General features: G+C 46.0%; 1 long non-coding RNA gene across 1 annotated transcript in view; it reads left to right on the top strand.

The window, feature by feature from the left end:
• The window catches only part of LOC123942626, a 49,257-nt gene that overhangs the window by 14,892 nt on the left and 11,141 nt on the right, over positions 1 to 23,224 (top strand). The window contains exon 3 of the long non-coding RNA XR_006818442.1: positions 20,239 to 20,410. This is a non-coding gene — a long non-coding RNA (uncharacterized LOC123942626). The remainder of the gene's footprint in view (positions 1 to 20,238; positions 20,411 to 23,224) is intronic.

The raw sequence follows: 23,224 nt of genomic DNA, 5'->3' as shown, positions 1-23,224 counted from the left end.
GGGGAAAATCACAGTTAAGAGCCGTCAGTCTAAATAAAACAGTATTGACCTTGTGTTGATAACCGTTGAGTAAATTATGGCTTATCTACACAATATTACACACAAAGAATTAGGGAGATCTCTGAAATGGAGAATCCCCACGATATGCCATTAAATGAAAAGAGTGGAATGAGAATAGCATTCTACCTTTATTGAAGAAAGCAATAAGAATATGCATCTGTACTTTTATCTTCCTAAAAAAGAAACAGAGAGGCTCAATCAGGAGCTAGTGGAAATGGAATATGGTGATTTAATGGGAGCGGGGAGAGATGCCTGGGTGGCTCAGTCATATTAAATGTCTGCCTTGGCTCAGGTCATGATCCCAGGGTCCTGTGATCCAGTCCCAAGTTCCCAAGTTGGGCTCATCGCTCAGTGGGGAGCCTGCTTCTTCTCCCTGCCACTCCCTCTCCTTGGGCGCTCGAGCTCTCTCTCTCTGACAGATAAAAATAAAATGTTAAAAAGATAAAAATGGGGGAGCGGAAGAGGAGTGAGGCTTTTGAACATCTATTTCTGTACTCTTGAACTATGTAAATATTTCACAAATGGAAAAATAAATAAAAACTGTATTAATGATATGGATATTGAAGCATTTAGAGGGAAATAAGCCAGTATCTGCAGTTTATTTTTAAAAATTCTCTCTGCTCAGGGGCGCCTGGGTGGCTCAGTGGGTTAAAGCCTCTGCCTTCAGCTCAGGTCTGGTCCCAGGGTCCTGGGATCGAGCCCCACATCGGGCTCTCTGCTCGGCAGGGAGCTTGCTTCCTCCTCTCTCTCTGCCTGCCTCTCTGCCTAGTTGTGATTTCTCTCTGTCAAAGAAATAAAAATTAAAAAAAAAAAATTCTCTCTGCTCAGTGGGGAGCCTGCTTCTCCCTGTCCATCTCCCCATTTCGGCTGCTCTGGCTGCTGCTTGTGCGCGCTCTCTCTCTCTCTTTGTCAAATAAATAAAATATTTTAAAAATGCTTCAAAGACATAAAGTAGGTGGATGATATGGGGATGTTTAGGTGAATGTGGTGGAGCAACCGGAGTAAGATGCTGGTGGTGGACGCTAGGGAGTGGGTGCACAGATGCTTCCTGTAAAACCTTCTCAGCTTACCTGCTTGAAATTTTATAATGTTGGAAAAAATCAAGTGGAAAAGAATGAACAAAAGCAAACCCTGAAACAATCCTGTGTTTTAAGTTGGTAACGTAACCACATAGAGAAAAGAATTAATTCAATGACATTTTGAGCACAGTACTCTGTGGACTCAATTTTTGTTGTTTTGTTTTGTTTTTTGAGAGAGAATGAACAGTGGGGAGGGGCCGAGGGAGAGAGAGAAGCAAACACCCTGAGCAGGGAGTCCAATGTGGGGTGCGACCCCAGGACCCAGAGAACATGAGCCGAAGGCAGTGGCTTAACCCACTGAGCCACCCAGGTACCCGAGTGGAATGTATTTTAAAGACAAAAAGTTTCAAAAAAGTCTTGAACTTTCTGTATTAGAAATTTCCATTGACTTCATGATAAGCAGATAGGTCAGCTCTCCTGAGTCAGGACAAATGCCAGGCCAACAGAATTCTTCCTGAAAGAGTTGTTTGGGTTCAGTTTCACAATGTTAATAACCTTATTCTCAGTAATTTACTCAGTAGTCCGGGCATGTAGTTCCGGAAAGAATTCTTCCATTGCCCACTAGGTGGCAGTGCTGACTAACGTAACTGAAAGAGAACCCCTCCCGCCTCTGGCAAGCTGAATACTGTATTGATTTTCTCACCTATTGACGAACTATACTTTCATTAATATCTCTGCAAAGTACTGTTCTTCAGAATTTGAGCAACAAAGGTAAGATCCTACTTCCAAATTCAGAATCACTGGATGGGTAGGGACCTCCAGAGGTCAGCCAGTCCATTTATCTACCTCCAAATTTACCCTCCTACTCTATTTTTTCTCTGCCCCAGAAATAGGACGTTTCTCAAAGTTCTGTTCCAGCATTTAGCATAAAGTCAAGTGGTTCATTCAGTGATGTTTCCATTCCTTCTTCAAAGAGCAAACACTTTCAGAGTAATGACCGAACGCTCGTTGTAGCACTCAGTGGCATGGCTGTGACAGGTCCGCAGACACAGTCCTGCTAGCCTCCAGGAGCTTATGCCCTCGCCCAAACAGAAGAGCTGCTGCGGCTCCTCGTAGCGTGGCTCGCTCTGTTCTGCTCCGCTCAAGCAGAGAAACGACCTTACAACCATTAGACGTGGAGGCCCCAGTGGGGAAGAAAGCTCAAGCGAGCACCGCGAGGCGTCGTGAGAAGTGCACGGGAGTCAGTAGAGGGCACTGCGAGGCCCACTACTAGATGATCAGAGCAGTCCGGGAAGACGGCTCAGATGAAGGGACACTTGAAACTGAGACCGGAAGCTCAGGGACCCAGTGGAATGGGGCAGGGGAGGGGATGGAGTGGGGTGAGAAGGGAGGGGCTCTGCAGGGTGCAAAAGTTGGAGGGGGACGGATACCATCCTACTCTGATCCATGTCACCGACACAGTCCGGCACAGTTGACTTAGATTAAACACTTCCCTCAATCTAATGTTGTCACACAATGTGACCTTGGATCTTCCCACTTCTTTGGGTCTGTTGTCCTCACTCTGAAGGTAACTGAGATCCCTCGGGCACATTGTGGGGCGGGAGATGTAAGGATCTCAGGATCTCAGTCTGAGGACCTCCAATATGTAAGACACAGACTGAGAAGAGAGCAACCCAAGAGGCAGGAGAAAGCAGGCAAGCACGGGCTCTTAGAGATGGGTACAGCGGTCACGCTGCAGTGGCTTGAGGACAGAGGAGCAGATGAACCTGTGGAACCAGAAAGCACAGAAAACTCTAGAGGAATCTGGCAGGGGAGGGAAGACAAGACAGGGAGAGCCTGAGCATGTTTACCTGCTGCTAGAGAGGAGTGAGGAGACAGGGAGAGGGTGCAGGGGGCAAGGGAAGGACAGATAAAGCTGGGAAGCCAGTGCAGCATCTGGGAGGGCCGGAGAGCCTGGGAGCTAAACACGGGGATTGGTAAGGGGATGCCCAAAGCTGCACTGAGCTCATTAAACACCCAGACTGGATTTTTTTTTTTAAGTTTTTTTGTTTTCTGTTTTGTTTTGTTTTTTGAGAGAGAGAAAGAACAAGGGAGAGGGAGAAGCAGACTTCCCCGAGCACTGAGCCAGACGCAGGGCTTGATCCCAGGATCCTGAGATTGCGACCTGAGCCAAAGGCAAACGCTCAACCGAATGAGCCACCCGGATGCCCCTGGATTTTTTTTTTTTAAGACTTTATTTTTTTAGAGCAATTTTTAGTTCACAGCAAAATTGAGCCAAAGGTACAGACTTTTCCCAAATGCCCTCTGCCCCCACCCCCCGTTGTCAGCATCCAGGGTGGGATTGGCACGTTTGGTAGGATTCACGAGGCTACTTTGGTGCATCTTTTATCACCCAAAGTCCATAGTTTGTTCACCTGGGGCTTTCCTCTTGGTGGCGTGCATTCTCGGGTTTGGACCAACGGGCATGTGTACTCACACCATACAGAGTATTTTCACTGCCTAAAGTCTTCCGTGCCCCGCCTGTTCATCACTCCCTTTCCACACCCCCGGCAACCCCGCATCCTTTCACTGTCTCCATAGTTTGGCCTTTTCCACAGTGTCATTCAGCTGGAAGCGAACAATATGTAGCCTATGTAGCCTTTCAGATCGGCTTCTTTCAGTTAGTAACATCTATGTTTCCTCCTGTCTCTTCATGATTCATTTCTTCTCAGTCCTGAGTAATATTCCATTGTGTGGATGTACCAGTTTCCTTAGAGTGGATCTTTTTTAACGCATGTTATTTTTAGGAATCATGAAATGAAGCAAGTAGTAAAATGACCAGAAAGTAAATGCAGAAAGTGCAGATTTTCTGCTTTGAACTTTGTACATACCTGAGTAAGAAAAAGATTTTTGATAAAAAAAATTACAGTACCAAAAAGGGGGGGAGAGTAATACTTTGATACTTTTGTATTGCATGTAAAACATACAATTTAGGGGAAGATACTAAATGGTGCGACTGAGTATGTTTTTTTTTTTTTTAAAGGAGGGGCAGGGCAGAGAGGGAGAGAAAGAATCTTGAGCAGCCTCCACAGCCAGCGAGGGGCCCTGTGGGGCTTAATCTCAGGACCTGAGATCACAGTCTAAGCTGAAACCAAGAGCCAGACCCTCAACCTGAGCCCCCCCCAGGTGCCCCAGACTGGTTATGAGTCACTTTCCAGTTATAATCAATTAATTAAAAAAGAGGAAAGGCCAACTTTATTTTTCTTTTTTAGGAAATGTCAGCTTTAAAGATTTTACTCAAATTCAGTAAAATGTTGCAAGTATGAACTAAAATTTGTACTTACCAAACACATTTATCACACTTCTCCATTTGCACTGTTTGACAGTTTTGAGTTTGAAACACAGATAAAAAATCCAGGTAGTCCCAAAGAAATGACAGAGTTGAAGTTGCTCAAATTCTGTCTCTCCACCTATATTTATACACACACACACACACACACACATATACACATACATATGTGTATATATGTATAATTTTTTTTAAAGATTTTATTTGAGAGAGGGACAGTGAGAAAGAGCATGAGAGAGGAGAAGGTCAGAGAGAGCAGACTCCCCATGGAGCAGGGAGCCTGATGTGGGACTCGATCCCAGGACTCTGGGATCATGACCTGAGCTAAAGGCAGTTGCCCAATAAACTGAGCCACCCAGGCACCTTGTATAATTTTTTTTTAAGATTTTTATTTTTTTGAGAGAGAGCACAAGCAAGGGGAGTGGCAGGCAGAGGGAGAAGCAGGCTCCCTGCTCAGCAGGACTCCCTGATGCAGGACTCGATCCCAGGACCCGGGATCATGACCTGAGCCAAAGGCAGACACTTAACTGACTGAGCCACCCAGGCACCTATATTTATAATTACTGTGCTATCACTTTTTTTTTTCTCAATTTAGTATTTAAAAGCAAAAATACGGTACAGCAGGGGCTGGATACAGGCACTGTACCCGAAGTGAACCGTGATTCCCCTGGGCACGTGCTCTCCAAACCAGCCTTGTGTGGTTGCGGTAGGTGTGTGGGATGCCAGCCACGTAACTGGAGGGTTCCCCGAATACCCACTTGGAGAGGACAGTGGTTATTAAAGGAATAGTAAGAAGTGCTCATTTCAAGTTTGTACATCTGTATTAGGAAAACCCAAGGGTAACTGATACAGTTGTTTGGAAGTAACCAGTTAAAGATTGTTTGGCTGGGGGCGGGTGGTATTTTATGTGATGCTGTTTAGAATCTCCAGCCGGCGGTGAGGTTCGAAGACCAGCTACTTGGTTTGGACAGCTATGCAGTCCGCTCAGGGGCCCGCACGAGGGTGTCCTGTAACACCGTCCTGTCCCCCTAGGTCGACCAGGCAGACATGCTTCCCTGGGGCAGAAGGAAAGGCCGAAACGAGGCCTAGCAAGGGGCAGGCTTGCTACGGAGGAGAGGTGGGTAGGAGCAAGACCCCCAGGAGAGAGGGGAAGCTGATGCAGACTTGCCCCCGTGGGGGACCATTGAGGCTCACATACACTGCGAGGAAACACACATGGCGGTACGTGCAGGGCCCAGTAATGGTGTAGGAGCCCCCTCAGCCGCTGACCAGCCACTCTGGGCCTCAGCACTTCCAAAGCTGAGATAGCAACAGACCTCTGAGAACTGAGTGAATAACCCGAGGGGTTTTTTTTTTTTTTTTTTTTAATTTTCTTTTTTTAAGATTTTATTTATTTATTTGACAGAGATGAGAAGCAGGCAGAGAGAGAGAGAGAGGAGGAAGCAGGCTCCCCGCTGAGCAGAGAGCCCAGTGCAGGGCTCGATCCCAGGACCCTGGGATCATGACCTGAGTGGAAGGCAGAGGCTTTAACCCACTGAGCCACCCAGGAGCCCTGGGGTTTTATTTTTTAATTTTAGTTTTAAGTGATCTTACCCGCAATGCTGAGTTCGAACTCACGACCCTGAGATCAAGAGTTGCGCGCTCCACTGACTGAGCCAGCCAGGTGCCCCAGATAACCTGAGTTTCTGAGGCTCTTCTGAGTGCACCTAAGCATGGGTGGGCCCTAGAGAGGGCAGCGCCTGACGGGCTGTGTCCACCAGTATTCCTTGGCATGAGCCTCCCCACGGGGAAGGGAGTCACCGCACTCTCCTCTTGGAGGTTCTCCTTCTGCCCTGGCTGCCTTGGGCTCCTGCCTGGACAGCAGGGCTGGCTTCTGGCAGAGAGCACAAACCACAGACATTTTATGTAGAAACTCTGTGTTTGGGATAACTTTCCTCAGAAAGGTCTAGGGACTTGCCAAGAGCCTGGAGCCCCATGAAATGCTCTTAGGGACAATAGAAATGATTAGAGTTGTGCAGAGAAGAGAGAGGAAACACGGATTCAGGACCCAGTGGAGGCCGAAGACCGCTTTTGCCAAAGCTTCGAATTGCTTTTTCTGTTGACTTCAGTGGAGAAGGAGGACACATTGTTACCCTAGAGTTCTCTCCTCCCGCTCAGAAGCTGAAAGTTTCCGTGAGCAGCGAGGCCTGGGTCAGGACTGGCAGCATCCTGTGGGCCGGTCCACGGCAAGATGCTCGCGAGAGCCCCCGAGTTACAGAACGTTGCTCCTAACTTCAGGATGGTACGAGCGGTGTAAAAACCGAGCACAGGGCCGCTCCGAGCAACTGCTGGGGCTCGCTCATGAAGCAAGTCCTGGAGGAGGCCCCTGGGCTGCCAAACCTCAGCCCAACCCTCTCTGCTCCTTGTAAGTTCTCAGCACGAGTCAGCTGCGTAAAGAAACTAATACCGGCTGCGTTTCATCTGCACGCGGTTCCCCTAATGGCCTTTGCAGCTCTCTGCTCGGGTCGCAGGACACAGCTCAGGCTCAGGACCTACATCTTTCTGCTTAAGCCAGAGCTGAGACGGCCTGAGGTTCTCTGCAAACAGAGAAGAGAGAAATAGCAATGTCATACCTGCCTGGAGGGCACCGGGGCAGCGGGAGCAGAGGCGTGCCCAGATGAGCTGTCCGACAAGCAGAGTACCCCAGGCCGCTGGTCGGCTCCTCTAGGTGGGCAGCAGGGTGGAGAGGACAGCAGGGAGACTCTGTCCAGGCCTCCCACCCCTCCCGCAGCGAAAGGGCTGGTAAAAGCGTATTTGGCTTTAAAAAAGAAAAAGGAAGAGCAGTATTCTCTGCCGCTTTGATGGAATTAGCATAAATGCCGAGAGACAGCAATAAGCCAGGAAAACAGCCCTGGATGTCTCTTTACCTCCTTTGTAAAACAACATTTGTAGTAATCTGCAAAGTTTTAACAAAGGAAAGAACTGAAGCCCGGTAAGAGTGTGTCAGAGCGCCGGGTGATCACACAGGGGTTAAAAGGCATCCAAGCGTCTAGAACTATACAAAATAGGATAACATGGAAATCGGCCCAAACCCTCTGAGTCGTCGTGATTGGTCCTTGGGAAATCAGAGGCCACATGAGGAGAAACAAAGACTGGGCAAAGAAACACATCTCAAATTTGGGGGAAAAAAAAAAAGGAAAGTTTAATTCTCAAAACAGGAACTCGTAAATTTGAAATTTAAATTGTTGGTCATATTGTGAGCACAGCACTCCACGAGTGGTTCCCAGAGTCGTCTGTAAGAATGACATGGGCACAGAAGGCCACCGTGTCCTGTAAACAGGTCCCTTCAAGCCAGACCCTCTTTAAAAAGGGGGTCGTGACAGAGACGCAATTAGAGTGCTAAGTCAACGGAATAAAACCGGTAATTCCGGCAAAGTGATGAGCAAAACCTAGCATGTTGTCCTTGGGGACAGGATAAAGAAATGGGGACAGATGAGTCAGCAGTTGAGACCATACAAACTGTGTTGTTAATGTATCCGAGTCGGCCTGTCCAGGTGGTGCCTCGCAGATCTGCCCATCACGCACCATGCAGTGTAGCAACTTCGTCAGTCATTTCCCCGTCAGCACAGGAGTTGTGCTCATCAGACTTAAAGATTAGCCTCAAGCTGGGAAGGGATTCCAGCCCGGGTAGATTCACCGCTGTCCCTACAGGCTGCAGTCTTGATGCCGAACCAACAGGTTGATATTTTAACTAGAATACATGTAAAGAGATGTTCTTAGGTTTGAGGTTGTTGTTGTTGTTGTTTTAAGATTTTTATTTATTTATTTGACAGAGAGACACAGTGAGAGAGGGAGCACAAGCAGGGGGAGTGGGAGAGGGAGAAGCAGGCTTCCCGCCGAGCAGGGAGCCCGATGCAGAGCTTGATCCCAGCATCCTGGGATCATGACCTGAGGAGAAGGCAGATGCTTAACAGCTGAGCCAATATGTGCCCCCAAGATGTTTTTAGGTTTAAAAAAAAATGTTTTTGTTGTTGGAGTGCCTGCGTGGTTCAGTGGGTAGAACATGTGACTCTTGATCTCAGGGTTGTGGCTTTGAGGCCCAGGTTAGGTGTAGACATGACTTAAAAATAAATATCTTTAAAAAAATCACTGTGATTAAAAATAAATAAAAAAGATTTTGTACATATAGAAGGAGGAGGAGACCAGCCTTGGTAGCAACCCATCAAGCAAACAGAAAATGTAGACGATTGCTTATGCATTAAATGAACTAGTTCTGTAGCTCTACGGCGTAAATGTTGGAAAAGCTACTGTGTTAAGCCAAATTATCAGAAACAAAAATGATCATTTTTTAAGACGTTAGAATGAGAGCCCTGGCTCTGGAGTTCGATGGTGAACTAGTGTTCAAATCCTAGCTCTGCTGCTTTGGGTGACCTTGGACAAATAACTTAATCTTTTTGTATCCATTTTCCTCTGTTCCTCCCTTTTAAAAATGAAGGTAATAGTAATACCCATTTTATAGGGTTCTTTTGAATATTCAGAGATAATATGTATAAAACCTTTAGATTAGGGGCACCTTCAGATTAGTGGCTCAGTCAGTTGAGCATCTGCGTTTGGCTCAGGCTGTGATCCCAGGGTCCTGGGATGGATCCCCAGGTGGGGCTCCCTGCTCAGCAGAGACTCTGCTTGTCCCTCTGCCCTCCCCCCCCAACCCCCCGTCCCATACTCTCTCTCTCTCTCTCTCTCTCTCTCGTTCACTCACTCTACTCTGCTCTCTCTCAAATAAATAAATAAAACCTTAAAAAAAACCATTTAGATGAGTGTTCTATTACTGTTCACCGTCATTGTTCAGTTTGGGACACTGTACATGTTTCCCTGTATGTGTGCCTTTTTATTCAATCACATATATATTGAAAGATAACATATATTAAAATCACATATTTATTAAAAAAACATATGTATATGGAAATACAGAACTAAAAGACTGGTAACCAGAAGACAACCCTTATGCAGTTTCCTTCATACCTTCCATGTGTGTGTACCAGTGGGCACAATGTTCTGCATCTTTGTTTTCCCCCACATACGATGTATCTTTCCATAGCAGCACCTGGAGACGGCTCTATTCATCTTTAAGCCACATGGTATTTCGTTGTATTGATGAGCTTGTCTCCACGTCCCACTGAGGTTGTATTCAGGCTTTTTTTTTTAGCAGACAATGCTGTCCTGGATTTCCTTAGAGCTTGGACACCCGGGTTGGAGTGACTGCGGTTAAGTCCACGTACTGTCACTGATTATCTCTGTGGCTCTGTCTTAGCTTCTCGGAACTGTAATCTCCTTAAGTGTAAAATGGCAGTAGTAATCGTGCGGAACTCGTGGGGTTCTTGGGAGGATGAGATGAAAAACGTCTGGCTCGGTCCCTCATATGTGGCAAGCTCTCGACAAAGACAAAATACTGGTATTTTTAAATTTTCCAACTTGATTTACATTTGAGATTTTCTGCAAGGTGAGTTCTCAGAAGTAAAATTGCTAGATCCGAAGGTGTTCATTTAAAACCAGTAGATGGGGTGCTCCTGGGTGGCTCAGTCGGGTAAGGGTCATGATCTGGGGTCCTGGGATCGAGCCCAGCATCGGGCCCTCATCTGATCCGGGAGCCTGCTTCTCCGTGATGTCCCACTCCCCCTGCTTGTGTGCTCTCTCGCTCTCTGTCAAATAAATGAATGGAATCTTTAAAAATTAATGAATGGGGCGCCTGGGTGGCTCAGTGGTTTAAGCCGCTGCCTTCGGCTCAGGTCATGATCTCAGGGTCCTGGGATCGAGTCCCACATTGGGCTCTCTGCTCGGCAGGGAGCCTGCTTCCCTCTCACTCTCTCTACCTGCCTCTCTGCCTACTTGTGATCTCTCTCTGTCAAATAAATAAATAAATAAATCTAAAAAAAAATTAATGAATAAAAATAAAACTGGGAGATAGCACTGATTTGTCTCCGTGTCGGGTCCTCTGCTTGCCCCTCTAGACAGATACACACCCCTGTCTCCGCTCTGCTCTGTGCCTTCGGAGGCGGACCTCTGCAGAACTGTGTCCGTGTCTTCACCCACCGACTTCCAGTCCGGCTCCCTGTGGGAAACAAGCGCGGGATGGCAGGGTGGAGGGAAGGAGCCCCAGGCTTCCTCCCCGACCCCTTGCGCCTTGTTTCAGTCAGACCCCCTCCCCCGGCTCTGCGAGGGCCCAGCTGCCACTTCCGCTGCTGCTCGGCCTTGGAGCTTCTCCAGCCCTTGCCGGGGCCCCAGCTCTGAGCACATCTATAAATCATCCTTTCCCCAAACTTCCTTCAGTTACTCTCTCAACGCGCCATCTGGCTGGCACGCTAACCGATCTGCATGCCCACGAATAAGCTATGACAATACTTGTTTTACCATACTTTTGCCAATATTATCACATATTTTTTTAGATTTTACCTAAAACTCTCCCTTGTTTATTCTTTTCTGCACACAGTGCTATTATTTATCTTTTATTGCAACCCTTCCTGTTGAACTTCAGGGTTTTTTTTAAGATTTGTTTGTTTATTGGACAGGGAGAGAGAGCACGCGCAGGGGGGCGGGGCAGGGAGAGGGAGAGAGAATCCCAAGCGGACTTCGTGCTGAGCGTGGAGCCTGAGTGGGCTCAGTCCCTGACATCATGACACGAGCAAAAACCGTGCCAGACACTCAACGACTTTGTCACCCAGCCACCCCTAAAGATTCCATTTTTTTAAAGTAATCTCTACACCCATCACGGGGCTTGAATTTTCAACACTGAGATCAAGAGTCATACACTCTGTGCACCGAGCCAGCGAGGTGCCCTTGAACTTCAGTTTCTTAAAGGCCGTTCCTGAGTCTTATCTCACTGTACTTCAGACTGCTGCATCAGAATACCACAGACTGGGTGGCTTAGAAAAGATGGAAATTTTCTTCTCACGGATTGGGAGGGTGGCAAGCCCCAGATCAAGTGCAGGCAGATTTGGTGTCTGCTGAGAACCTGCTTCCTAATTCATGTGCGTCTTCACATCTGGACGGGGCAAAGGGAGCTCTCCAGGGCCCGCTGTAGCTGCGGCTGTTGTGATGTAGTCTGGGGACCTGGCTGACTCCGTCAGAAGAGCCTGTGACTCTTGATCTTGGCGTCGTCAATTTGGGCCCTGCGTTGGGTGTGGATATTTCTAAAAATAAATACTTTGCCAAAAAAAAAGTACTCAGGGATGCCTAGGTGGCTTGGTCAGTTAGGCGTCTGCCTTCAGCTCAGGTCACAGTCCCTGGGTCCTGGGACTGAGCCCCGTGTCAGACGCCCTGCTCAGTGGGGAGTCTCCTTCTTCCTCTGCCTCTGCCCTTCCCTGGCTTGTGCTCTCTTACTCACTCTTTCTCTCAAAAAAAAAAAAAAAAAAAGTATTCATAGATCATTTAAAAAAAAGTAAGTTCTATACCCAACAAGGGGCTCAAACGTGACCCCAAGATCAAAATCCCATGGGCTACCAGCTGGGCCAACCAGGCGCCCCTCTGGGATCTTTTTATAAGGCACCAATCACATTCATGGGTAGTCTACCCTCATGACCTCATCACCTCCCAAAAGCTGCACCTCCAGATTCCATCACTTTGGGGATTAGGTTTCAACATATGGATTTCTGGGGATGCAAACATTCAGCCCATAGCAAATATCGACATTTATTTCTTCAGTATTATATTAGTTCAGTCTTTAGAAGGCCAATTAAGAATATAAGAAAATTCAACCAAAACTATGTGTGACTATTGAGAATTACTGGGAACTTAATACTTTACTCCAAAATATATGCTAATAAGGAGTCACTATCTAAATTTAGTTAGGAGTGATGATGATGCTGTTGGCATATTTTAAAAAAAGAAAAAGCCCTTATCTTTAGAAAGTATCCTTATACTTGTAAGTGAGATGATACGATGTGTATCTAGATTTATTTTAAAACGCTCCAGAAGAAGAAATAACACAATGTGGGGCGCACATGGAACAGGCCCGGGAAATGTTGCTAATTGTTTGAAAGCAGATGAGGGGTAGGTGGTGTTTTATTATACCCATTCTTTTCCCTTCGTTACCCATTCATTATCTCTGCTGTCCTGTTTCTTTGAAGATTTCCAAAATAAGTAAACAAACAAAATCAATGGCACAACCACAAACAAGCAGACAGCTAAAACATTCCAGTAAGCAGAGGATGGCTAGTGAGATGTACAGTGGGGCAGGGGCGGCTCTCTTGCCTGCCCCTGGTATTTTAGATCTAATCGAGGTATTCTTAGAAACATTTGACAAGTATTTTTGAAAATGTCTGAATGGATTTAATTCTCTCTGTTGACCAGGTTGACAGTATTTTGCAGAAATGGTACGGGGTGGAGGGGATGGTTTTGGCAACCGACATGAGTGAGACTGTTACATACCCTGATGCACGAAATACCCAGAGAAATCTGGGGTTGGCCTAGCAGGAGCTCCAGCCCCTGCTGGATTAGCTGTGAAGAATATGAATCTTGGGGTGCCTGGGTGGCTCAGTCAGTTAAACATCTGCCTTTAGCTCAGGTCATGGTCTCGGGGTCCTGGGATGGAGTCCCCCATCCGGTTCCTTGCTCAGCAGAGAGTCTGCTTCTCTCTGTCCCTCCGCCCCTCCTCCCTGCTTGTGCACACACTCTTTCTCTCTCTCTCGATAAATAAATAAAATCTTTAAAAAAAGAGAATATGAATCTTCCTGCAATTCCAAGAAATACTGCATTGATGACATACGTATAAAAGTGCTAAGTCCGCCTTCTCTTAGGTAAAAAATTAGAAAGGCTAAAATAAAAAAAAATCAGGTAAAACCCAGAGGGAAAGGTCATTTAAGCGTTACATGCGTTGTTCACCAAAAATAGGGGAGTGTGTTAATTTTTCTTCTTGGATTTAATTCAAGGCACCATAGAGAAGTTGTGTAACATTGAATAGTTCTTTGTGTTTCTGTTTTTCTTCTAATCTGCACTCCTGTGCCCACTGAAGGCCTCCTTTCCATCCTGGCTACTACATTATTTCAGAAAGTGATTTAGACATTTCTTTAATTACGTACAACCCAAAATGTTGGTGTTTCAAAGGGATTACACATGTAGCATTCTTTAATTCTTTCTGCTACTTGTCACAGTTGTTATTTGAAGAACCAAGTACATATTGCATGAAAACATTATGACCTTTTTCTCTTGGCTAATAGAAGCACCAAAGTAACTGGGACAAAACCCATCAATGATCTGCTTTCCCTTTTATATGACTGTGAACATTTAGTCATAAGGTTTCAGTTGTGGTTTTATGTTTACATCATATTTGGAAATCTCCCAATATTTATTTATTTATTCAGAGAGTTGGGGGAGGTACAGAGGGGGAGAGAACAAATCTGAAGCAGACTCCACGCCCAGTGAGGAGCTCACCGTGGGGCTCAATCCCACCAGCCTGAGCCCATGACCTAAGCCAAAATCAAGTCAGACACTTAGCCGACTGAACCACTCAGGTGCTCCCTCCCAATATTTTTAAAAGAAAAATGTCAAACAGGGGTGCCTGGGTGGCTCAGTGGGTTAAAGCCTCTGCTTTCGGCTCAGGTCATGATCCCAGGGTCCTGGGATCGAGCCCCACATTGGGCTTTCTGCTCGGCGGGGAGCCTGCTTCCTCCTCTCTGCCTGCCCCTCTGCCTACTTGTGATCTCTGTCTGTCAAATAAAGAAATAAAATCTTAAAAAAAAAGAAAAATGTCAAACATATATGGCCTATCCACATATTTCTCACATCATTTTTATTTTGAAAAATTATGTATGTACACAAAGATTGAAAGCGTAATACTATGAAAGCCTGTGTGCCCATTACCTAGATTCAGCAACTGTCAACATCTTGCCATGTCTGTCTCTGTGCAGATACTTTTTCTTTTTAACGACCCATGTGTAAGTGTTCGTGACACTTTTGTTCTTTCTGTGCCTTCCTCTTCTGCCTGGCCCTGCTCAGAACCCTTCACCAATCCCCCCCCCTTTTTTAAAGACTTCTTTTTAGGGGCACCTGGGTGGCTCAGTGGGTTAAAGCCTCTGCCTTTGGCTCAGGTCATGGTCCCGGGGTCAATCCCGGGGATTGAGCCCCATGTGTGTGTGGGGGGGGTCTCTGCTCAGCGGGGAGCCTGCTTCCCCGCCTCTCTCTCTGCCTGCCTCTCTGCCTACTTGTCATCTCTGTCTGTTGAGTAAATGAATAGAATCTTTAAAAAAAAAAAAAGATTTAAAAAAAATTTATTCGAGAGAGAGAGAGATCACAAGTAGGCAGAGAGGCAGGCAGAGAGAGAGGGAGAAGCAGGCTCCCCGCTGAGCAGAGAGCCCAATACGGGGCTCGATCCCAGGACCCTGAGATCATGACCTGAGCTGAAGGCAGAGGCTTAACCCACTGAGCCACCCAGGCGTCCCCAACTCCCCTTTCTGCTTGGCCCTTGAACACGGGCATTCTAAATGGCCCCAGCTCCATCCTTCATCTCAAACTAAGAACCAGGAGATTTTGTCTCTTATTAAAGGCCTATCAGGCACCAGAAGATGGAGAGAAATTGCTTCCTATGGGAGAACCCATGAGACTGTCTGGCTCTTTAACTACTCACTGCTCCTTCCTTTTGTCCTTCCAATCTTCTGTCTTCTGGCCTTCGCATGTTTACTGAGAAACTATACCCAGAACTATTCAGAGGAAGGAATGCAGGTAAAAAGCAAAAATTATTTTGTGTGTTCGAGGCATAGGGGAAAGATTTGGTGGAGATTACAGCAGAACAAATACTGTCTTTCTCGATTACAAAGTTGCAGGATGTCGTTGGTCCATGATAAAGTTCTGTCTCCCCATCACCCCCAACAGATAATTCAAAGTTGACGATTGAAACCCCATTAACAAGTTAAATACACACAGTGCACGTGGATTTTGGTCTTAATGCTTCACAGAGCTAATGAGTCTGTTTTGCTGGAAAGGACTGCACCTAATCCTCTTAGCATCAAAAGGGAAGAGCTTGTTCAACTAACTCCCTCTGCTACCCTGAATGAGAGGCCGATGTTCCCTTCCCCTGGGGACTGAGGCTGCAGTCGTGCTGAGAAGGAAGCCCTGCAGAGGTGACCGTGACCCGGGGGGGGGGGGGGGGGGGGGCGCACTCACGCCTCAGGTACGGAACCAGAGAGGAAGCGCGCCGAGCCCTGGACTGGGGCGTTTTTTTTTTTTTTTAAGTGGAGTAAGAAATTTGGATGTTTAAATCAACAAAATGCAGAAAATAAACTAGCATGTAAGATGACCCTTAATAAGCAATATATGTTTATCATTGGGAAAGACGAGCTTAAAAAAAGGAACTAGCTTAAAAAGCAAGTTTCCTTTTTAATTTTCTGTTATTTCCCAAATGTGGCAAAACTGTGGCCGCTGCAGATTTAACAGAAGTAAAACAGCTGATGTTAATAGGAAGTCACAAATGCATTGGTTTTGGTCTTGGTTGGCTTTTTAAAATAAAACCGTTGCCTTTTTAATTTTCCATTCCCTTTTACGTATAGAATACTCTCGAATACCTAGCTTAGGGATCCCATTCGGACCTTTTTAATAATAAAATAATCTTGACCAGGCTGATTTTTTTGAATTCACTAAAGCAGTTAAGAGGAAGGAATAGTTTAAAAAGGTATATATCCTGGGATTATAATATACTTTTAGTCTAACTAAAGACTAAACTAGTTGTTAACCTATTGTTGTAAAATGGTAGCACCATCGTAATAATTTATTTCAGTCTGATTATCAAAAGCGTAGCACACAGACGCCTGGGTGGCTCAGTGGGCTCAGTGTCGGTCTTCAGCTGAGGTCATGATCCCAGAGTCCTGGATCCATTCTCACATTGGGCCCCGTGCTTGGTGGGGAGTCTGCTTCTCCCTCCGCCTGACACTCCCCTGCTTGTACTCTCTCTCTCTCTCTGACAAATAAATAAATAAAATCTTAAAAAAAAAATAAAAAAGTCTAGCCCAGGTGAAGTCTGAAAAGAAGCCCAGAGTTTAGTTAATGGTAGCATACCAGTGTTTCTCATATTGGCAGCTGCATTGCAGTGATGTGAAGTCTTAACATTGGGGGAAGTGGAAGAGAATTAGTAGGAATTCTGTAATCTTTGTGACTTTTTGTAACTATAAAAGTATGCTAAAATAAGTTTATTAAAAAAAAAAAAGCCTGATGTGTGATGTTGAGTAAAACAATGGATGTATGGCTAATGATCTGCTCGATATCATCCCAGCGATTACTATAATCACAAAAATTATACCTTAAAAAAGCTTGTTAATTAGGGGCGCCTGGGTGGCTCAGTGGGTTAAGCCGCTGCCTTCGACTCAGGTCATGATCCCAGAGTCCTGGGATCGAGTCCCGCATTGGGCTCTTTGCTCAGCAGGGAGCCTGCTTCCCTCTCTCTCTCTCTGCCTGCCTCTCTGTCTACTTGTGATCTCTCTCTCTCTCTGTCAACTAAATAATAAATAAAAAATTAAAAAAAGCTTGTTAATTAAAGATTTGACATTTTCCAAGTAAAATCCATGTTAAAATATTCAGCTCAGTTTTTGATTCTAAACTAGCAAGGAACAAACAAACACAATCAGACTAAGAACAGTTCTCTAATATTTTGGGTACTTAGGACACCAGAAATACTGGCTTTCTTCAGGCTAAATAAGTTAGATGAGGCCATTTAACAAAAGAAGGCTGTTATCTGCCAGTCTCTCCTGTGTTTCTGGTCAATTTGAAAAGAAAAACAAAGAACTGTGGGGAATTGGGTGTCCACATGTTCCTTCTTTTTCCATTTTCCGGTGTTTAGGTATTACTGAACTTAGGGCAGTGGTAAGATCCCACTGAGATACAGGACTCTTTCAATAAATAATTCTGTAGCTAGAGCTCTTTGAGGATATCACATGCCTTCTCATTCAATAAACAGAACCACAGAACCCATGTCCGTTAGGATTCTCATTGGTCCCAGCTCCGTGTTTGACATTCAGTCTCATAGAGCAGACAGTGGCAAAGAATGGCCCATGGGCCACGTCTGTCCTGTTGTCTTTTCTTTTTTTTTAATAATCCATGAGTTCAGAATGGTTTTTACATTTTTTTTAACATTTTTTAAATAATGGAAGAAAAAAATGACCAAAAGGACAATATTTCATGACACACGAAATGAAATTCAAACTTCAGCGTCTGTAAATGAAGTTTTACTGGAAGCTACCGTAGCAGGGTGGCCGCTTTCCTCCTGCAAAGCAGAAGTGAGTGCCTCTGACAGAGACCGCGTGGCTTGCAAAGTCTCAACTATTTACTCTCTGAGCCTTTCGAGAAAAAGTGTGCCCGTTAATTTTAGACAACTTTCCCCAGGCACACACTCTTCCTCCTTGGTTTTCCGAGCAGTGTTCCCATTTTTTGACTTTCCAACGAAGTGCCTGTGTGGGATGGGATGGAAGCAGCAATGGGGCAGGATTGGTCCAGTGAGGAGAGGATAGAGAGGGTGGCTACCCAGGCGGGGCCTGGTAGACACTAACAGGCAGGAAGGTAAGAGGTCAAGTACCAGGAGGGCTAATATATGGCTGAAGAGGCGAGGCAGGTCCTGGGGATGTGACGGAAAGGAGATCCCACGTTAGGAAGTCAGCTGAAGAAGAGGAGACATGAGGCATGAGTGGTCTAGGCAAGTCCAGAAGGTCAAAGTTTGCAGGAGCTGCATGAACGAGATCCAAACCCACTATCTAATCTTAGGGCAAAGGGACTGCCCCATTTTCCATAGCTCTCTGGGGTTGGACAGCCGTAGGTCCCAAACTACGAGAGACATTCAGAAGAAGATCTGTGTTTAAAAACACAGACCTGAGGAGTGTCTGGGTCTCTCTGTTGAGCAGTTGGTTGAGCATCTGACTCTTGATCTCAGCTCAGGTCTTGATCGCAGGGTGGTGAGCTCAAGCCCCATGTTGGGCTCCACACTGAGTGTAGAGTCTACTTAAAAACACAGATCTGAGGGCAACTGCACGTTCATACTGATGAAGTCCTTTGATGAATGCTGAATGCTAGATGCTGGATATTAGACTCTGCTACTAGACTTTCCTTAATATTTCGTCCCACACACTACTGACTGTAAGATGCCAACACTTGTATATGTCAGCAGGATAACCTTGAGCTGGAGGCTAGTCCTTCTTTCACGACTAGGCCATGTATCTAGTTCTTTATCAAAGTGAAAATCCATCTTCTTACCAGTCTCCCAGGCAAGAAAATCTCCCTTGTACGTCACTGGAAGTTCCAAGTGCCTATATTCCAATTCCCATTTGACTAGACAGAAAGTCTGTAGTGAACAATTCTAGGGAGAGGAAAAGTGACAGAAAGAGGAAGGTCCTTTAAGTTGTGCTGATTCAATCATTCTTAATAGCCAGTGATAACAATAGATCATTTAAAACTGACAAGTCAAGTATTAGAGAATAAGTATATTTAAAAAATATAAAGATAAATACTAAAAAGAGCAGAAGGAGGGAAATCGTGTTAATATACTAATTTCACTAGTAAGGAGTCATTCATCCTGTCTTAAGGAATAGAGGAGGGTCACCTGGGTGGCTCAGTCAGTTAAGCCTCTGCCTTCAGCTCAGGTCGTGATCCCACGGTCCTGGGATCGAGTCCCGCGTCGGTCTCCTTACTCTGCAGGGCGCCTGCCTCTCTCTCCCTCTCTGCCTCTGCCCCTGTTCATGCTCTTCCTTGTCATCTCTCTTTCTCTCAAATAAGTAAAATCTTTTTTTTTTTAAGATTTTATTTATTTATTTGACAGACAGAGATCACAAGTAGGCAGAGAGGCAGGCAGAGAGAGAGAGGGGGAAGCAGGCTCCCCGCTGAGCAGAGAGCCCGATGCAGGACTCCATCCCAGGACCCTGGGATCATGACCTGAGCCGAAGGCAGAGGCTTAACCCAATGAGCCACCCAGGCGCCCTTCAAATAAATAAAATCTTAAAAAAAAAAAAGAAAGAAACGGAGGAGTACATGTGATGTAATTAAATATGCATGTATGTAAATGTATGTAAAATACAAATTCATATTTATAAAAGTAATGATTAGAACAAAAATACAGATGGGTATTTCCTCATACTTTATTAGGAAAAACACCCACCTACACTACACTCACACCCACACAAGAAAATAAAGTCCATGGAGTGAAAGATTTAAAAAGTTATAAAAAAAACAAACAAAAACACCCAAAACCCCAGAAAGCAAAATCTGATGCAGAATCAAGACCAACCGTTTATGTGTATGGGTTAGATTCTCTGTGACAGTTACCTACCCCACTGTTTTCCTGTGGGGGGTATACCCGCCCCTTGGGATAAGTCACTAGTGGCCAGGCCTTTGTCAGCCTCCCTTACCCTAAGAGTAGCCAGGCCTATGGTCTGTCTGCACGGCCACTGAGATCTGAGGGCACAGCCACTGCAGGGCTACTGGGAAATAATGTTTTTTCCCCTGATGAGAGGAGCGCTAGGAGAACAAAGGCTTTTACGCCAACTGTTTTCTCCCTTTGAACGTAGCTGAGAGGTTGGGCGCCACAGGAGCCATTTTGGGTTCATGAATCAGCCAGAACGAGGACTGGCAGAGCAGAGGGAAGGAGCCCACGTGCTGAGGCCACCGTTGAGCCGTTGAGGGCCTGCCAGCCGCCAAGCTGCAGTGACTCATATCGTCACTTCCAACGCTCATCTCTTTCTGCGCCTGCCATGCACGGAGGTCTCCGTTAATGTTGCTTAGCAGAATATTCCTCTGCGAAGCTTTTAGCCTGTTGCCTTTTGCAGACCACTTAGATCCTTCGCTTGGAGCAGAGGCTAGTTGATTTTGTACTAAAAATCTTCCCCGCAGAGCCTCTGCCAGGCGTTGGAGTATGTAAGTGGCCCTCCGCTCGTGGGATGGAATTCCAGAACACTGGGAATGGCAGTTCCGTCGCAGAAAATGATTCAGGAAGGATCTTCTTGAGGTCACAGGAAGATTACGTCAACTGCTCCGGACAGCCGAGAATTCCTGATTCTTAGAAGTGCGTAAGCTCTGAGGTCATGGGGTGTTAACGACGGCTAGAGGTCTCTTACTGATTTTTTGTTGACTTCTATTAAATTCATAATCTCTCTAACGGACTTTCTTTCCTTCCCCCAGGCCCCTCCTGACCCTCACAGTTCTCAACTTCCTAATCAGTCTCAAGCTCCGCCATTATCCTGACCCCTAGTTCCCAAGATCTCCACACCCTCCTCCTCCTCGCTCCCCGGGAGACTCACCCTCCCTCCTTCCTAAAATACATCCGTTCCTTCTGCTCCCATCCTTCCTGCACCACCTTGGAGGACTTCCCTTCTTCCTCTCTCTTTCCCACCCCGTTGGTTCCTTCCCTGTTTAGCCGCAAGGGGTCCTTGGATAGTCCGCCATCACTCCCACCTCGCTCTTTCTCCCCCGGGGCCTCTCTGACCTCAATGCCTCTTGCCTCCCGCTCTGTCCATAGCCTCAACCCACTGCATACTTGGCAATCCGGTTTCCTTCCCCACAGCTACACTGAAACTGTTCTCTTAAAGGTCAACAATGACTTCTTTTTAGCTAAATCCATTATTCTTTTCTGGTTTCTCAATCTCTTGACCTCTCTGGAAATTAAAAAAAAAAAGATTTTTTCCTACCTCAAATGCTCTGTTCTTGGCTTCCATCCTGCTAGCTCGCTGTTCCTTCTCTTTGTATGGCTTCTCCCCGCTTTGCCCTCCCTCCACTGGATACTCCCTTTCTGCAGCCCGGGGCTCCAGCCTCTCTTTGCTCTTTCACTCCAAAATCCCATCTCCTACAGCTGCTACCTCTGTGCCAGAAGGGCCTGTGTCCTCACTTAGGCGTTAGCCCCTCGCTGCTTACTGTGGGTAAACTCGTGGCGAGCTCACTTGTACTATAATTTGACGGTATCTCTCTTCCCAAACTCACTCCTCCTTCCCATCGTCCTGCCTTAGGTCATGGCGAGGCCGTTTTCTCCATCTCTGTATTAGTTTGACAGGGCTTCCATAGCAAAGACCCACAGAAACAACAGGATGAAGGTAGCTTAAAGGACAGAAATGTGCTCCCTTACAGTTCTAGGGGCTGGAAATCCAAGATCACGGTGCTGGCAGGTTTGGTTTCTCCTGAGACCTCTCCTTGGTGTGCGGACGGCTGCCTTCTTGTTGTGTCCACACACATGCTGGTGCTCTCACTGCTCACAGAAGGACACACTCACACTGGATTAGAGCCACCCCGGTGACCTCAGTTCACCTTAATTGTGCCTGTAAGGGCCTTACCTCCAAATGCAGGCGCAATCTGGAGTCCTGGAGGGAGGACTTTAACACAGACGTGGGGGTGCCGATCCCAACTATTACAGGCCCCCCAGGCCAAAAAAACGTTACTGTCCTCTGTACTGACCTCTGTCATCTTCTACCCAGACATTTGGTCTAATGGGCTTTTCTATGAAATGGTAAGTCCATCTCTTTGCTACCAGTTGCAGCGCCGTCATCAGGTGTAAATCTAGTATAAATTTCCTTGCCTGGTCTTTATAAGGCCATCTATAATCGGATCTACCTCACCTTTGCTTTCGCATATTTAAAAAAAGATTTATTTATTTATTCTAGAGAGAGCACACGAGCAGGGGGGAAGGGCAGAGGGAGAAGGGGAGAGAGAAAGCATCCCCAACCGGACTCCCCACTGAGTGTGGAGCCTGACGTGGGGCTTGATGGCTTGGTCTCAGGATCTCAAGATCACAGCCTGAGCCGAAATCAAGAGTCAGATGCTCAATCGACTGAGCCACTCAGGTGCCCTCTTTTGGCCTTTTTATCAAAGCCATTCAGGTACATAAAAAATATAAATGATAATATTTAAAAAAAAAAAGAAAGAAAGAAAGAAACTCCTCCCCTAACCCCAGGCCCATTGCCCAGATGTAGGCTTCATGTAGCTTCCTTGGTCTAGAATATGCTTGAGGAAATCACTCTCCACCATATCTCTTTTTTCTTGCCTTGCTGGGTACTCCATAATTCTAAATAATAATATTATACAAGTATTTTTAAGCGGCATGTATGTATTCATGTATCATACATTTAGACGTCCTGCTCTTTATGAAACATAAGAGTTAGGCTCAGAAACACTGCACCTGTATTACCTTGCCTCATTCTGCCTCCCAGGTTTGATAGCTACAAATTATTTTTAGGCCTGAACTTTTTTGCTTGCTATCAACATTTGGGAGTATTTCATAATTCCTTACAAAGTAAAATGAGATTACTAGTCCCCTTGCTCTTCCCTTTCTCTTTCTCCTTCCACTTCTTCACTTTTGTTTAAAGAATTCTTTGGGAGGGCACCTGGGTGGCTCAGTGGGTTAAAGCCTCTGCCTTCGGCTCGGGTCATGATCCCAGGGTCCTGGGATTGAGCCCCACATCGGGCTCTCTGCTCCGCGGGGAGCCTGCTTCCTCCTCTCTCTCTCTCTCTGTCTGCCTCTCTGCCTACTTGTGATCTCTGTCTGTCAAATAAATAAATAAAATCTTTAAAAGAAAAAAAAAAAAGAATTCTTTGGGGACTCCTGGGTGGTTCCGTTGGTTGGGCATCTGACTCTTGATCTCAGCTTGGGGCTTGATCTTGGGGTCATGAGTTCAGGCCCTGCAGTGGGCTCCACACTGGGCATGGAGCCTACTTTAAAAAAAAAAAGAAGAAATTTTTAAAATGATGGTAATTTTATAATTTATTATTTTTTAAGTAAACTCTATACCAGCACGGGGCTCAAACTCATGGCCCTGGGATCAAGAGTCACACGCTCCATCGACAGTTTCCATCAGGTAGATCTTTAGCTTCACGTAGTCAAGGATGATGACAT

The sequence above is a fragment of the Meles meles genome, chromosome 5, assembly GCF_922984935.1.
Source record: "Meles meles chromosome 5, mMelMel3.1 paternal haplotype, whole genome shotgun sequence".
In the NCBI taxonomy this organism is placed as follows: domain Eukaryota; kingdom Metazoa; phylum Chordata; class Mammalia; order Carnivora; family Mustelidae; genus Meles; species Meles meles.
Note: the sequence above shows the minus strand (reverse complement) of the source record. Positions and strands in the feature narration are given on the sequence as shown.